The following is a 15,789-nucleotide window of genomic DNA, read 5'->3' as shown; positions in this document are numbered from 1 at the left end:
GCAAAACTATTCTGATTAAGTAAAAGAAACTTTAGACATAGATTGCTTTTATTTCTATGAAAGTGATCCCTTAATTCCCTCCCCTTCACTGGCCTATCTGTCCACCACTTCAGCCACTTTTTTCCTTCATGCTTTATGGGAAGAAGTGTTCACACATAAAGGCCAAATCCTCCACTGCTTCACCTATCAAATTCTAAAGCATCTTCTTCATTGGTTTCCTCACTTTTGCTTATAAATTTGCTCAAGTTTTTACCATCCTAAAAACAGGAAAAAAAAAACCTCCCTCATCTTGAGGTCTATCCCAGTGGGACTTTTTCTGTAGATTTACATCATTGGAAACACCTCATAGAGTATATATGTGGTTTCCTTTACTCACAGAACTGTGTGTTAGCTCTGTGGGAAGGAACTACAAAGGCAGGTCTGTTACACCTATGAAAGAACTAATACAGAATTGTTTTCTGATCTTAGGTATTTGCATATCCCAATGATCTATACTATTCTTAGGGTATGACAACTTAGGAATGAATATGACTTGAACTTAACTCAGGGTTAGAGGGTGTCTGAAATTGAGAACCAGGCAGATCCATCTCCTCTGACCCTAAAAGTAGCCCCAAAGTAAACTGCTTGAAGAAATGAAACTCAGATTTCAGGTGGAGAGTTTTTGATGTATGTCCATTATTCATGGAGTGCAAAGAAGCTGAGCTAAAAGAAGACTGACTAATAATAACTGGATTGAACAAAAGTTGATTTTAAAAGGACTGTTTTTATTGAAGATCATGCCTCACTTTGGAGAAGCAAAGGCATTTAATTGGCAGTGGAAGGAACCACACCATACTAAGTTCTTAAAAAATTTATTTACTTATGTTGCCTATGTTACATAATAAAAACAACCCTTTACAGGTAAAAAAAAAAAAAAACTCCCTCAGTTCTATTTTACCCTTTCCTTTCTGCCTTAGCAATCTCCCCTTCACTACTGAGAGTAGAAAAAGTCATTTAAACTTATTTTCTCTCTATCTTCCCTATTTGCTCTTTGGCTCATTGAAATCTGGTCTATATTTTTGTAACTTGACTGAAATTGCTCTCATATAAATCATCAAAGATATAATAATTATTTAATCAGTAGTCTCCTTTAAATTTCTCATTATCTTATACTTTTTTTCAACATATAGCATTGTCAACCACATCCTCCTTTATTAAAACTTACCTCTAGCTTTATATGTGACTCTATTTTCCTTGGTTCTCTTCTTAAAGAATGACATTTTCCCATTCTCTTTCATTCATTGTTCATTTCTCTACTAGCATTTAACCTTAAGCTTTAAGATATAATTTCTCTCGAATATTTAATTCCTGATGCAACTTCTCTTCTGAGTTTCATCTATATTTCCAACTGATCATTACTCGTTTCCTCTTTATTGTCCTTTAGAGTCTCCATCTTTAACATGTCCAAGACACAGCTTATTATCTATCTCCTGAAATGTGCTTTTCTTCCTAGATTTACGAGCTAGTGCTCATCAGCTCAAATCCAGAAGAATCACTGCACTTGGAGTCAGAAGCCCTGGGATGAAATCCTGGATCAGGATCAGATTAGTTTTATGTTTTATGTGAGTTTCTCTACCCGAGTCTCCATTTCCTCACATGCAAAATAGTAATGATAATACTTCACAGAATTTAAGAAACAAAGGAAGATTAAAAGTGAAAGCATCTGGCAAAATGCCTGACATATAGCCATCATTCAACAACCGTTAGTGTCCTTTCCTTTCTACATTGCCTTCTTCCTACTGAAGGAAGAGACTACCACACAATAATTAAAACAAAAAGATGCATTTATTAGGTAGATAGAGGTCTCACTTGTTCTTTCTAAGAACTAGATAAAATATCACAGTGTGGGCTACCACCATTTACTCTGCCATACCTCTGTTGTTAGGCAGTCATGCTGTCTGCGTAAGGGAGAGTGACAAAGCAGATACTTGGACAAGGCATGGGGAGAAACTGAGACTTGTCAGGAGGCAGGGATTTCAGAGTATGGAAGACTTTCAGGAGTAGTTGTGGGTTGAAATCAGCTGTAGAAGCATGGTTTCTTGGGTCAAATTGCTTGGCTGACTTTCAGAAGTTCATACAGAGAGGGAAGTTGTCATCTTTTGATAATGGTTTTAACACTTTTTGGGTGGTTCCTCACTACTCTTGCCTCAGAACAACAAGTCTTGTCCTAGAAGAGTGGGATCTTCATTTTATTTCTCTCATTCTTTCTCTTTCTACTCTGCCTCTTACCAACTTTCAGTTGGTCAACAGTCTTGCTCATTCATTATGATACCTTTCACGAGTGTCCCTGATTCCTGGGTCTCCTACGGCTAAATTCCAGAAATCTGAGTTGTAATAAACATTCCTAGGATGTTATTATGTATACTGAAGTTTGAGAACTACTTGCCCATAATTAAAACAAACAGATGCATTTATTAGGTAGATATTTATTAGATTCACATTCCTTAGAACAAGAAACCCTAAAGAACTGGGGTGGCAACTCATATTTTGACTCCACTCACTCTCTGTTGTAGTCGCATACCTCACCACTCCTTGACATACACAAAATTTAGCTTTGCCTTTTTCTAGATAGACAATTAAGTCAAAACAATTTATTATTTAAAGTATTATTTTCCCACTAAATTGAAATGTGACTTGTGTCTTATATTAAGTTGTCATATATGTATTTGGGGAGAGGAGTTTGGGGAAGTTAGGGAGTTCCCTCAATTGCCATCATTAAGGAAATAGCAATGATGAATGTGGCATTTGCATAGTAAGGAGGCTGGGGATAGGTAATGAGATGGGAGGGAAATTGGCTATCATTATAATTTCTTAAATATTTATTTGCCTCTTCCTATTTCCTATTTCCTCTTAAATTATAGCATTTTAATGATACTTTGTTATGAAACAGGAAGTTACTGAAAATATTTTGTGCCATAAGAGATTGACAGATATGGCAATTTTTTTTAAGTTGTTAAAAAAATACTTCCAAGTTTTCTTTTACAAAAAGAGAGATGTTCTCAATTTGTTTATATTTTCCAAAATAACAAATGACTGCTACAAGAAGGCTAGTAGGAGGTTAAAAAAAAGTAAAAATAAACATATTTAATCTGTTCCTTTAGAGTAAGGTGGTTTTTAATAGTGAGTGAGAATGTAACTTCATTTCAAAAGCCTCACACCAATGAAAGATTGTTTCAATATTATTAAATTTTGTTCCTAAAAATGTTTATTTTATTCTCCATCTTCTAAACTTGTATTTCTTTAGCTTCTATTATTTCATTAATCAACATTACTTATTTTCTTTTTATTATCTCCTTTGAAATTCTGATTTTTCATATTCTTAAATCTCCTAGATCTGTCCTCCAAGTCTTTTACTTTTACTTCATGTTTTTCATCTCTGTGTTTTTGCTCTGCTTGTGATACATGTATTCTAACTGATCAGTAGAATATCACAAAAAATATCATTTTGATGGGGGCACAAAAGTTCACAAGTTATGGGATTGTTATGTAGATTAAATAATATATGTATAAAATAATTTAGCATATAGTTGACTGGTGATTTGTGGTAGCTATTGGTGAATTAGTAGATTTTAGTATTAAGGTTTACATAGAGCTACTCTTCTTTGTATTGTAAATGCATGTTCTTTATCATTTCCTTTTCACTTATGAATATAGGATAATTTCCAGCTCATGGCTATACTAAATATTTATCGTCTAAATCAATGAACAAAGAAAGAAATAATGTTTTTGGTTAAGATTACTTCTGCCCTTAGACAAATATGTATATACACTTGGAGAATTTTTGAACTGTAACTGCTGTCTTATTCTATTTTCTCTTTCTCTTGAATCACAAACTGTTTCTGTTTTAAGCCAGTTAGTTCAACAACATCAATAAGTAACTGGAAAAAGGCTGAATTCTAGAGACATGCTACGACTAACTAAGTATAACAGAAAACTGTGCCACAGATTATCCAAATAATCAGAAAGCTATGGCATTGAATGAGGGTACAGCTCCTTTATTTCATAGTATACTAAGTCAATCACATGTTATGGGATAGTTTACTATTGTTTTCCAGTGAAAACACTGCCTTGACTCCCAGAAATTTGTTTCTTTATGAAATATTATAAAAAAAGAACTATTTAAAAATAGCAAGAAGATTCACTCCTTCTAATTGTGTTTACTCAATAATTAGGGGAACATAAATTTCTGAATCATATAGAATAAGATAAAAAATATGGTAAATCCAAAGCTTCAATTTTTTCAAGGGAATAGGAAGCTGGAAACATGGGTTCTACATTTTTATGGGTGGTGCCTTATGGATTGTGGATCGGTCAGAACATTTATCTCTTGATTCAATCATCTATGTAATGATGGAACAGAAATGTTTACATTTTCTATCTTAATGTCTTCTGACTCTTAGAATCTTCTGTTTTTTGTGGCCTTAAAATGAAACCTATAAGTGTTTTATTTTTGTATTTTTAAATGTGAGATGTCATTGTATCTTTCCACAAGCTGGAAGAATTTCTTGTGTCAATATGTCTTATGTGTTAATTGTTTTTGGAAACTATGCTTGATCTTCTTACATTGTCTGCTATCCACCCATACTACTTCTTAAACACATACTGCTTACATTTTTCAGCAAAAAGTATCACTCTGAATTAGAACCTTAACTTATGGGTTTTAATTCAAACTCTGCCATTGAAATCCAGTACTTTAAAAAGTTGCTCAGAGATCTCATTTCTATGTTTAAAACTTGTCTATAAAATAGAATAAGGACATTGATTAATATAAAGGACATTTTACTTTAGATGATTTATTGAATGGATCAAACATACATAAATTATTTTTGCTATTTACATGAATTCATGCTTTCATTCATCAAAAGTAAACTGCGTATTTACTATATTACCAGGCATTCTAGCTTCTGGAATTTGGTCCACTTCCCTCAAAGCTTAATATGTTTTGGTTGAGGAAACAGTCAAACAAATAATTAAATAAGGATGAGTAATAGAAGCATGTACAGGGTCAGTGCTAACAGAGAGAAAAGAACAATCAGTTTTGCCTTGGATAGTAACGGCTTGTCTGAGAGGTTTCATTGAGAGGCTAATAATTAAATTAAGGCTTAGAAGATAGATAAGCATTCCCTTAGTGGACAAAAGATAGAAAGCCATTACAGATAGAAGGAAGAATACAGTATTTTGTAGGAAATGTGAGTGGTTTAGTATTTTTGAGTATAAGGTTTTAGATAAGTAGTTGCTGGAAACGAGCCTGTATTGATATAATGCAGCAAATTATATAGATGGTTTGAGTTCAAAGGGATTTTCATTGTAAGATTTACCAGGTAAATCTAGCTATAATGTAGATACAATCCAAATACTAAGACAATCCACTTTGGTTCACCAAAACAGAAACTGTATAAAAGCTAGATAAAATGATGCAGCTACAACTGTTTGTTACTTACTTCCCATGGTATTTTGGGAAATCATAAACTATTCATGAACACATAAATAAGGTCAAAGCAGCAATTCATATGTAAACAATGAAATTACATTAAAGTTACAAGTAAAACTAAAATTATTAAGTATGAGGATGAGTAATTGCAATACTAATACAATAATGAAATTGAAATAATGTTTGATTTCAAAATATTGATTTGGCAATCCCAATACAAACTAATTGAAATAAGAAAACAGTGTAATGTTCCATCTGTTTATTACATAAGGAACAATTCCAGTGGATAATTGAAAGTTAGCTGAGTCATAGTAATGTGGCCCAAATAAGACAGCTATACAAAAACTTGGAAAATCAAAAGAATTTTTGTGTTTTCCTAAAGCTAAGGTTCTTTAAGAGTTTGGAGAAATGAAGGATTATTTGTGTTGGATAGGGCAGTATTTTAGAGTTGGGGTTAAGAATGATGGACATGCATTAGTGAGTTTGCAGACTTAAAGTGAAATATAATTAGGAACAATCAAGTGAAACAATACTTAGCAACTGAGCAGAAATTTGGGCAGATGGGATTTAATACTATTCAATTTATTTCATAAATTCTGACAAGGCCATAACTTTGTTAGCCATAGCTCTTCTGATTGCAGTTAGAGAAACTTAAATAGCTCAAGCTAAAAAGGAGGATTGTTGGCTTCCATAACTGGAAAGTCTTCCAAGTGTTCAAGTAATGTCATTATTACTTTCTGTCTTACTTACTATTGGCTCCATTTTAAGGCAAGCCCCTCCCTCCTTTAGTAATGGCCCGCATTTTCACATATAGATGCCATCCTCTTAGCAACCTCTGCAGGAAGAGAATTTCTCTACTTACAATTATCCCAACACACTTCCCATGATTATCTGTGTTTGCATTAACTGAAGTTCCAAACTCTACCCTTAACTAACACCATGGCTGGTGGCTGATTCCTGGGTCACATAGTCCCATAAAGTCCCCTGAAGTACAGACATAGAGATAATCTGAAAAAATTATATGATCTCCGAGTTGGGAAGCAGTTCTCCAAATGAAAATCAAGTGGATCCTGGGCTGGTAAATGTAGTTGTTATCTTTCATCATCTTACATTTTACTTTCCTAATTTTGAACTTGGTATAAATGGAGCTAGCTACTGGGAATTCTTTATCAAAATTGACTTGAACAGAAAGCAATACAAATGTTTTTATTCCACTAAATCTAACATACTACGTGTTATAGGTTTCAAAGTAGACTTACATGATTGGAATCATCCTGCTCTGATACAAGTAACTGTCAACTCACTCTTGAGCTTATGTTCCTCATGCATTCATAGTCAATAATGTAAGAGAGCTACCATCCAGGAGAAAATTAGGATCAAAAAGGAGAAGACACAGTGTAATTAGAAAGTAATTTTAAAAGCATTTTTAATTCAAAAATTTAATATTTACATAGAGCTCACATTGGTTCAAACAAATATTTTATAGTGCATATCTTCCCTGCCTTCAAGGAGCTCAAAAACTAGTGAAAAAACATCAATAGATTGAAAGAAGATTACAGTGTAGTAAATGTGTTGTTAGAAGGTACTCTGGGAACCCAAAGAAGGGGCATTTTTCTAGAATGTAAAATGAGATGTGAGCATTGTAGGCAAATTATCTGGGAGGAAAATGTGGTCTCTAAATATTGTCAAAACATAATTTCAATGTTCTCCAATAATTTAAATATGAAATTTCTTAACTGGTAAAAAGAGTAAGAGCCAGAAAAAGAAGATAACCTAGATTTCATTTCCTATAAATTGTATTTGTGGAAATACATTCTGCTGACCTCTCATGATTTTCAGGTTATTAATTTTAGAACTTTTCTGTCTTCTACATTACCAGTGAAGGATGGGATTTTGTAATGGAGGAAGAACAAGAAAAGCAGAAAATAATGTTTAAAAGGATACTGTGAATAAGGCACTTCTTTTGAAGCATGCTCAACAAAGCTTTTGTTTTTTTCAATGAGTAATTAGAAGAAACTGTCCTACACAACTATCTTAATCAGAGGACAGAAACTCTCAGTGGAAAAGAGAGAGACACATCAATTTATGGATGTCTGCTCCTTTCCAGATGGCAGATTATGTGCTTACTGGATGAGGGATATCCTAAGACGGGATCACTGAGCTCTTGTCTCAGCTTTGTGAATCAGTCTGTGGGTAGTCTTGGACAGTTTATTGTTTTGTTTCTTCACCTGTAAAATGGGAGTAATGTTTGCATTTCTTACTTTAGCAAGCAAGCATGACTGCATTGTTTCTCTTCCCATCCCCTGCTCCTTCCCTCTGCCCCTTCTAACTCCCTGCTTTTTCTAAAATCATTTCATTAGAGCCCTAAATACCAAGTACTGTGATTAGTTTTGGAGATATGAAGATGAAAATGGCACAGTTCTTTCTCTCACGAGACCATGGGCAATGGGGAAAACTGAGTAGTGAGTAAGCAATGTCATATGGTGTAATCTATGTTCTGGGAAGAGACGGAGTCTTACCTCAGGCTGCTATTAGTCTCTTAATAGTTGCGTAAAGAAAAATATCTGTTTGCAGCACATACTTAGACTTCCTTGTAAAATTAAACCTAAAGTTGAAATTAAACAGCAGTTACTTGAGCATAGTAAATTACTCAGTAAATCATGTCAGCCACAACCATAGTACCCATCCACTAGACCCTTAGACTTGGTGTAAGAGAACTTATCTTACATTAATATGTTAATAGTGCCACTCTTCTCTCTGACTGTTTTACAACAGTGACCACGAGTTACTGACATCCCAGGGCTCTGGTGAGGATTAAAATTTATATGAAAAAGCTATCCTTATGTAAGTAGCATTTTTAAAATGTCATTTACTCATGTTTTCAACAAATTTTTTACTGTGGAGTTATTCTATGCAATGTACTGGCTAAGCATGGAGAAATCAGTACAAATAATACACATTTCTTGTCCTAAGGAGCTCTAGGTCTAGAAAAAGGAACAGTCATGTGAAGAGATATTACAATACAGTGTGTTAAGAGCAATAATAGAAGGATATTCTGTTTGAGGTATTAAGATGGCTCACCAGTCATCAGAGAAGGTACGATGACACATCATGAAAGGTTTCACATTGTACGAAAGTTTGGGTTGGGTCTTGAAGGATGAGTATAAGTTTGGTAGTTGGATGGATATTGGGGTGGGTGGGGTGGGAGATGAGAAAGTCATTCTAAGCAATGGGAAAACTATGTGTAAAAAGCAGGAAGGCATAGGACAGTATATTATTTGAGGAACTTTAACTTTTTCCTAGCTGAAACAATGTATACACAGGATGTTGAAGTAGGGAAAATTGATAAGAAGAAGGTCAGACACTGGGTCTCATATATCAAATTAGGAAAAGTAGATTTCTTCTGATAGGCATTGTGGGATCATTGGGGGCTTCAAAACAGTGGAGTTACATATGATCAGATTAATGTTTTAGCAATATTAGCTTTAGCACAGTATGGGTTATGTATTGGGATGAAGAGAAAGGATGAGCCATTAAGGGGTGATTGCATTATTCACAATAGCCAAGACATGGATACAACCCAAGTGTCTGTTGACACATGAATGGATAAAGACAATATGGTCTATATACACAATGGAATATTATTCAGCTGTAAATAAAGAAGGAAATCTTTTATTTATGAAGACATGGGTGAACCTGCAGGATGTTATGCTAAGTGAAATAAGCCAGACACAGTAAGACAAATTACTGCATGATCTCACTTATTTGTGGACTCTATAATTATCAGACTCATAGAAGAAGCAAGTAGAATGGTGGATACCAAGGGCAGAAGAGGGGGAAATGGGGATGTGTTGGTTAAAGGGTACATTTTCATTTATGTAAAAAGAATAAGTACTAGAGATCTAATCTATGGCAAGGTGACTGTAGTTAACAATACTGTGTTGTACACTTAAAATTTGCTAAGAGGGTAATCTTAAGTTTCCTTACCACAAAGAAAGGAAAAAAGGAAGGAAGGGAAGGAGGGAAGAAGGGAGGGAGGAAATAAATGGTAATTATGTGAGGTGATGGGTATATTAATTAACTTGATTGTGGTGATCATTTCATGATGTATAAATATATCAACACACCAAATTGTAAACTTTAAATATATATATATGCAATTCCTGTTTGTTAATTATGCCTCAAAAAAGCTGGAAAAAGACAACTTCCATTAAGGGGTTAATAAAACAGTGGGAATATTCCAAGATAAGAAATAGAGAAAAGTGCAGGGTTGGATGGGAGGAAAAGATGATGAATTTAATATTGTGTATGTTGGATCTGAAACATCTCTTACAGATCTGGCATCCAAAAGTGTGATCTGGTTTACAGCTATCAATTTTGGAGTCCATAGGTAGAAGCTCTCAACATAATTTTTTTTTATGTCTTTTGCTCTGCAGTGATATGAAACATAAAAGACATCTCTAAAATTTAATAAACAAAGAGCAATTCATACTTAGAAGTAGATGTTTTATATTTGTGTTGGCAAATGCTTGCCTGGATAATGTTTGTATCTGAAAGCAAGCTAACCCATCTCTTCTCTTCTAATATCATAGTGTTGTTCGGTGAGTACGGAAGAGGTTATTGGAAAGAGAGAAGGAAAGACTATGGACCAAGAACAATCCATTTATATGGGGAAGAGAACTAAAAGCTTTCAGCACAATGGAGCCTTTGTTATCTGCTTGGTTTCTTTTTATCATAACAGAGCTATTATTATGTTCCAATTTTTCTGGGCACCAGAAAATATACCTCTATTCTAGTAAAAAGTCAGATGTGCCTGTTATATGCACTGCTCCTCACACCCAGACTTTAAGTAGTAGTTGTTTCAAATTCATATTATTTTAAAAAGTGCATAGGTAAAAGATATTCATCCCATGATTGTCTTTTTTCCCTATTTTTTCTTTCTTTAAAAATAAATCCAAGTAAATAGTTTATATTTTGTGGAATGAGAACTCTCTCATTGTCTATGGGAGACCAGTGCCAGGATTTTGTTTCCTGAAAAAAGGAAATGCTACAGAGAAAAAAGTTTCCATTTGGATATTTTTTTTTCCTAAAATATTTCACAGTTTTATTACTCAAAAGAACTTGTGAGGTAAGCAGGAAAGACACTGTTATTCCCATTTTACAGACACTTAGTTTCCCTCAGACTTAGCTACTTTTCAAAACCAGTGAGTTAGAAACTGGGGACTAGGATCCACAGTACTGTGGAGCTGTTGGAAATAACCAAAATTATGAAGTTTAAAATAAACAAGTTGATACATTTCCCCAGCAGTAAGATGAAGGGGTTTAACCAAGATGTCTGAGGTCCTGTTTATGTAACATTCTATCAATTATTCCATGAACAAAGCTGTCCACTGATTGCATTGTTCCTAATGCCCAGAAATTTAGTGGACCATTTCAGGCCATCAGTTATGTTGGCCCAATATTTATTCCAGAGACAAGGATTTATAATCTCTCATTAATTTCCCATATTACTGTACCTTTAGATAAATATTTGTTTTGTACTAGGATGTCCTTTATTGTTGTCAATTTTTGTTTTATGTGACAGCTACTTCCTAGCATTATTTGAAATGATTAAGTAACTATATCCCATATTAACTGACATCCTACCCTGTACCAGGATGTATGGACTTTACATGCATTTTATAATTTAATCCTCTAACAATGCTGTAAGGTAGGTAATAGGAGTATTCTTATCACTCTTATTTTACAGATTAAGAAATTTAGGTACAAAGGTATCAAGTCACACAATGAAGATCAGGCTAAGGATTAAATTTCTATCTAGATCAGGTCAATTCCACCTGCTATGAAATCTCTCTAACATAAAACACAAATGAAATATGGGGGAAAACTAAAAAAAAAAAAAAAAGAAGAAGAAAGGCTTTTAGAGAATATGGATAATAATAGCAATTGCTACAAGAATCCACTCTTTCTTTCCACTCTAGCCAGCTCCAGGTTTCCTGGCAAAATAAAAAATATGGTTGGGTTTGAAACAATCTCAATTTGACAAATAGAAATATACATTCATTTTTCTTGGCAGTAAATTCTTAAAACCATTTTTGTTATATCTCTATATGGTAAGGATATTGAGTAAAAACAGTGGTCCACATCTTTTATACAAAATTTCACAAAAGACATAGAAGTTTTCTTCAAATAGATGAGTATCTTGCTAGAGATTTAAGCTTTTTGGGTTGGTGTGTGCTGCTTTTGATCAAATATTAATATATTTTAAATCAGTAGTTCTTCAAATATTTTTCTGCCCCATTTTCACTCTTCTTGCTTTCTGAGACTCTAGTTTCCTCTATTTTAGATAGCTTGACAATGCCTATGTGTCACTAAAGCTGACTTTTTTTCTTCTCCCTCTTTGTGCTTCTCTTTGGATGATTTCTACTGGCCCACACTCAAGTTCACTGATCTTTTCTTTTGTTGTGTCTAACCTAGCATTAATCTTTTCAATGCATTTTTTATTTTACATGTTATAGTTTTCAGTCTAGAATTTTCATTTCATTGATTTAAGCAGTCTCCTAATATTTCCTGAAATTCCCCAGTTCTTCTCCCACTATAGTAATTTTTAAAATTTATGTGTTAACATATTCATTATAGTTATTTTAAAGTTCTTCTCTGTTAATTACAACTTCTGTGTTTTCTGTAAATCTCTTCTTATTGACTGACTTTTCTTTGGTCTATATGTCACATTGTCCTATTTATTCACATGCATAGATTTTTTGTTTTTTATATTCTGTACATGAGAAATGATAGACACTTATTATAAAGACACTATTTTTTTTACTTTTTTATTAATGTATCTTTGATATACACTCTTATGAAGCTTTCACAAGAAAAACAATAATATACTGTATTTTGATATCTTTCTCTGAAGAATGTTGGCATTTGTTCTAGCAACAGTTAACTTGAATACATAGAGGTCTGGTTTTATGCTTTCTTCCTGAGGGTCTTTTAGGTTTTGCCCTTGTTCTTCTCAGCAAATATTTGATTTTGGAGCTTAATTTGTATTCCTAAAATATTGTCATTTTGGTTACTAACAGAAAACTCAAGGTGTTTGTCAAGCATTTATAACTTGCCAGGACTCAAATTTCAAACTCTTTCCCCTGTGGTAGGCAGAAACTGGTGTATCTGCTCTCATATCACTATACCTACTTTTAAACCTAGGACAGAATGTCCAAGTAAGCATTCTGTACTTGTCTTGTCCAGACTGTGTGCTGATAAGATTTCTACTGTCCTTTCCAAGCTGCTACCTGAGCCACGTGTGATCACCTGAATTGCTCTAGAGAAGTGTTTTTCTTAGATATAAGCTGGAGATCGAGTATGGTGAGCTTGAAGTAGAAAATACAGAGCTAACTTTTTCCATTTGTACCACCCCTGGATATACTTTAAGTCTGTCAGATGTCCAGCTGTGATGAACTCTATATTTTCCACATTCGTCTGTCATCTTGTCTACCAATTTCCTATGGATCTCTATAAAATTTGGGGGAAGCTAAAGTTAGGCTATTCCCATGAAACTCTATTTAGTATATCTTCTCCTGGGAACCTTGCTCTAATTGTGGCAATACTGACTTTTCCTACCGAGCCAGATTTATTCCTGTGATTAATTTGTTCAGAGTGGAATAAAGCATGTTTAAATATACATACACGAATGCCAAAATAATAAAGAAACACAGAGGATGATTCAACATAGAAGACAGCAGTAACCTCTGTAGGGAAAAGAGAAGAAGACTGAAGAGGAGCTCACAAAGGACTCCTGAAGTGCTAATAAAGTTATTTTTATTAATCATTGTGTTATGATCCTTTAAACTATGCATGTTCATTCTGTACACACTTCTGTATACATTTCACAATTTTTCAAAAGAAAAACAACTTAGTACAATTGATAAGAAGGACAAAAGAAAGAAAGAGAGAAAGGGAGATACCAGAAAATGATTAGAAAAGTTATACATTTCTGTTGTACATAGGAAGACTGATGTGTTATTTTCGGAAGCTTGCTCAACAAATAGTTATTGATGATGAAGTTAAAAGATATAATTGGTTAAAAAATGTGCATCCCTATGGAAATAAGAAGCAGAAATTTAGAGCCTGACTCACCAGGGTTCATATCCAACTCTGACAAATTCTAGTAGTGGGACTAGGGCAGATTATTAATCTCTCCAAGTTCCCTCAACTCTAAAATGAGGATAAAAGTAACTGGCCCATAGAGCTGCTGTAATGAGTGATAAGGTAGCATATGTAACGTACTTCCTAGCATAGCATCTGGCACACAGTTAAGTCCTCAATAAATGTGTTCACCAGTCCCCACCCTCAAATTTATTTCCATGGTTATTGGACAGCTATAGACAGAATCAATCCACATAGCTAAATTAAGTGTTTTAGAATTAATTATGAGAGGCTTTTTCAACACAGCTTTCTTGGGACTTTGTTTTTCTTCTAAAGTTAACAATTATTCATGATATCCCATTGTTATGACATACTCACTTGCTTATTCTTCAATATCCTTAAAATTTAGGACCCCAGACACTTTCTCTGTTATTAAAGCACATGAAAATAGAGAATAGAAAGAAAGAAGATATTAAAAGATAGAGACAGTGCATAGGGAGGAAACAGATTGGATAAAAAAAAACTATGAAAAGGGGACCTACAAGAAGATAACACAAAGTTCTCCATTTTAATTACTCACATGGTAGAATTTCCATGTATTAGTTGGTGGTATCCTAGGAACATATAGTCATATGAAGAAGCACTTGGGCCTAAGACATACTGCTATACCTACAATGATACGAACTTGTAGGAGCTTATGAACACAAAATATCCTTATGAACAGGAAATATCCACAGGCTAGCAAAAGCATTTAAAGATACAAGGAAAAATGTCTCTGGATTTTTTTAGACTAAATTTATGCAAAAACATTTTAGAAATCACATAAGAAAGGAAAAATTTGTGAATGAAGTTATTGTTCCTAATTAAACTTGAAAGAGACCTCTTCACTTCTCTTGACAGTCTATTTTTGGTTTTGTTTTCTAATCTTTTATCAAGAGCAGTAATTTTCCTTGGTAGAGAGGTTCATTCCCATATCCCTCACACAAACACAAAATAATAATTCCTTTGCTGAAACAATTATTCTGTTATTAACAGCACAATAAAGGATCAAAATATTAAGAGTGTAAGATTTGGAAATCAGTCAGACTGAAGATAGTGAGCCTTGGACCCTGTAACAAAAGTGGGCCCTGAAATCAAACAGATCCAAGTTTGAATCTGTCAATCATTCTCTAGCTCTCTACCACCTAAAGGAAGCTATCTAATCTCTCAGCATCAGTGTTCTTTTTAGTAAAGTGCTGTGTCATTTTTGTTCACAGAGTTGCTGTGAGATTAAATGAGAAGGCAGATGTGAAGAGTCTAACATGGTGCCTCGTTACTTCCCCCTAGAATGTAGATTAAGACTGGAAACAAATCTAAAGCCTCTGAGGGCTACGGGGAATAAAACTGCTTCCCTACTCTCTTCCACAGTTTTTTCGGATGTAACTACTGATTATGCTTAACAGTGCAGCTCAGGGGCTCACCCACTTGTTGACCTCACCCTGCCTCAAAACCCAGATACCTTAACAAATCAAAGCCAGATTCTTGCAGACTGTCTATGGAATATGTCTCCACAGAGAGAGGAATAGCTGTATCTTACAGCTATCCTCCCCCCCCCAGATTGAATTTCTCATCAAAAATTTCTTACCCATAGAGCTGCCTACTCTCTTGTTTCAGGAGTATTGTTTCTGTAAAATATGGATCAGTGTAACTGTATATACTTTACCTAACTTCCCAGTAACATGAGGAACCCAGTCATTCTTCATCAAATATTTAACTGCCCAGTGCACTGCTGGCACTATCCTGATCACACAGGAATGCAGCAATTAATAAAGGAGTAAATAAATATCCTTGTCCACATGGAACTTGAATTCTTGTCCAGACTAAGGAGTAACATTTACAAATAGGTTTACCAAACACATGAGAAACACAAAAGAGAGAGAGCTGGTAATATGTTATTTGATAACCTGACTCATAAATCTGGCTTCTTATCTCTTTTCAGCCTGTAACCTACTCCAGAGTATTCTTGACTAGTTTTTGTCTAAAATCATCATTCTCCAACATGTAGGGGTGTCCCTAATCTTAACTTTTTCAAGTTGAAATGAGAAGTGTGGGACCAAGATATATATCTTTCAAAAATCAGCTTCTTGTCTCAGAATTAGGCTCACTACTCTTCAGGGTGGGTAGGAGAGACTCAG

The 15,789-nt window shown here is 34.3% G+C and overlaps 1 non-coding gene across 1 annotated transcript; it reads left to right on the top strand.

Annotated features, from left to right (window-relative positions):
* The first annotated feature begins 288 nt into the window (after positions 1 to 288).
* LOC118932926 (small nucleolar RNA SNORA18) lies at positions 289 to 420 on the top strand. The gene has a single exon (XR_005032954.1). It is a non-coding gene; the product is annotated as a small nucleolar RNA SNORA18 (small nucleolar RNA).
* Positions 421 to 15,789: the final 15,369 nt, after the last annotated feature.

Source organism: Manis pentadactyla, chromosome 1 (genome assembly GCF_030020395.1).
Source record: "Manis pentadactyla isolate mManPen7 chromosome 1, mManPen7.hap1, whole genome shotgun sequence".
In the NCBI taxonomy this organism is placed as follows: Eukaryota; Metazoa; Chordata; class Mammalia; order Pholidota; family Manidae; genus Manis; species Manis pentadactyla.
This window is presented reverse-complemented; position numbering and strand designations above follow the sequence as displayed.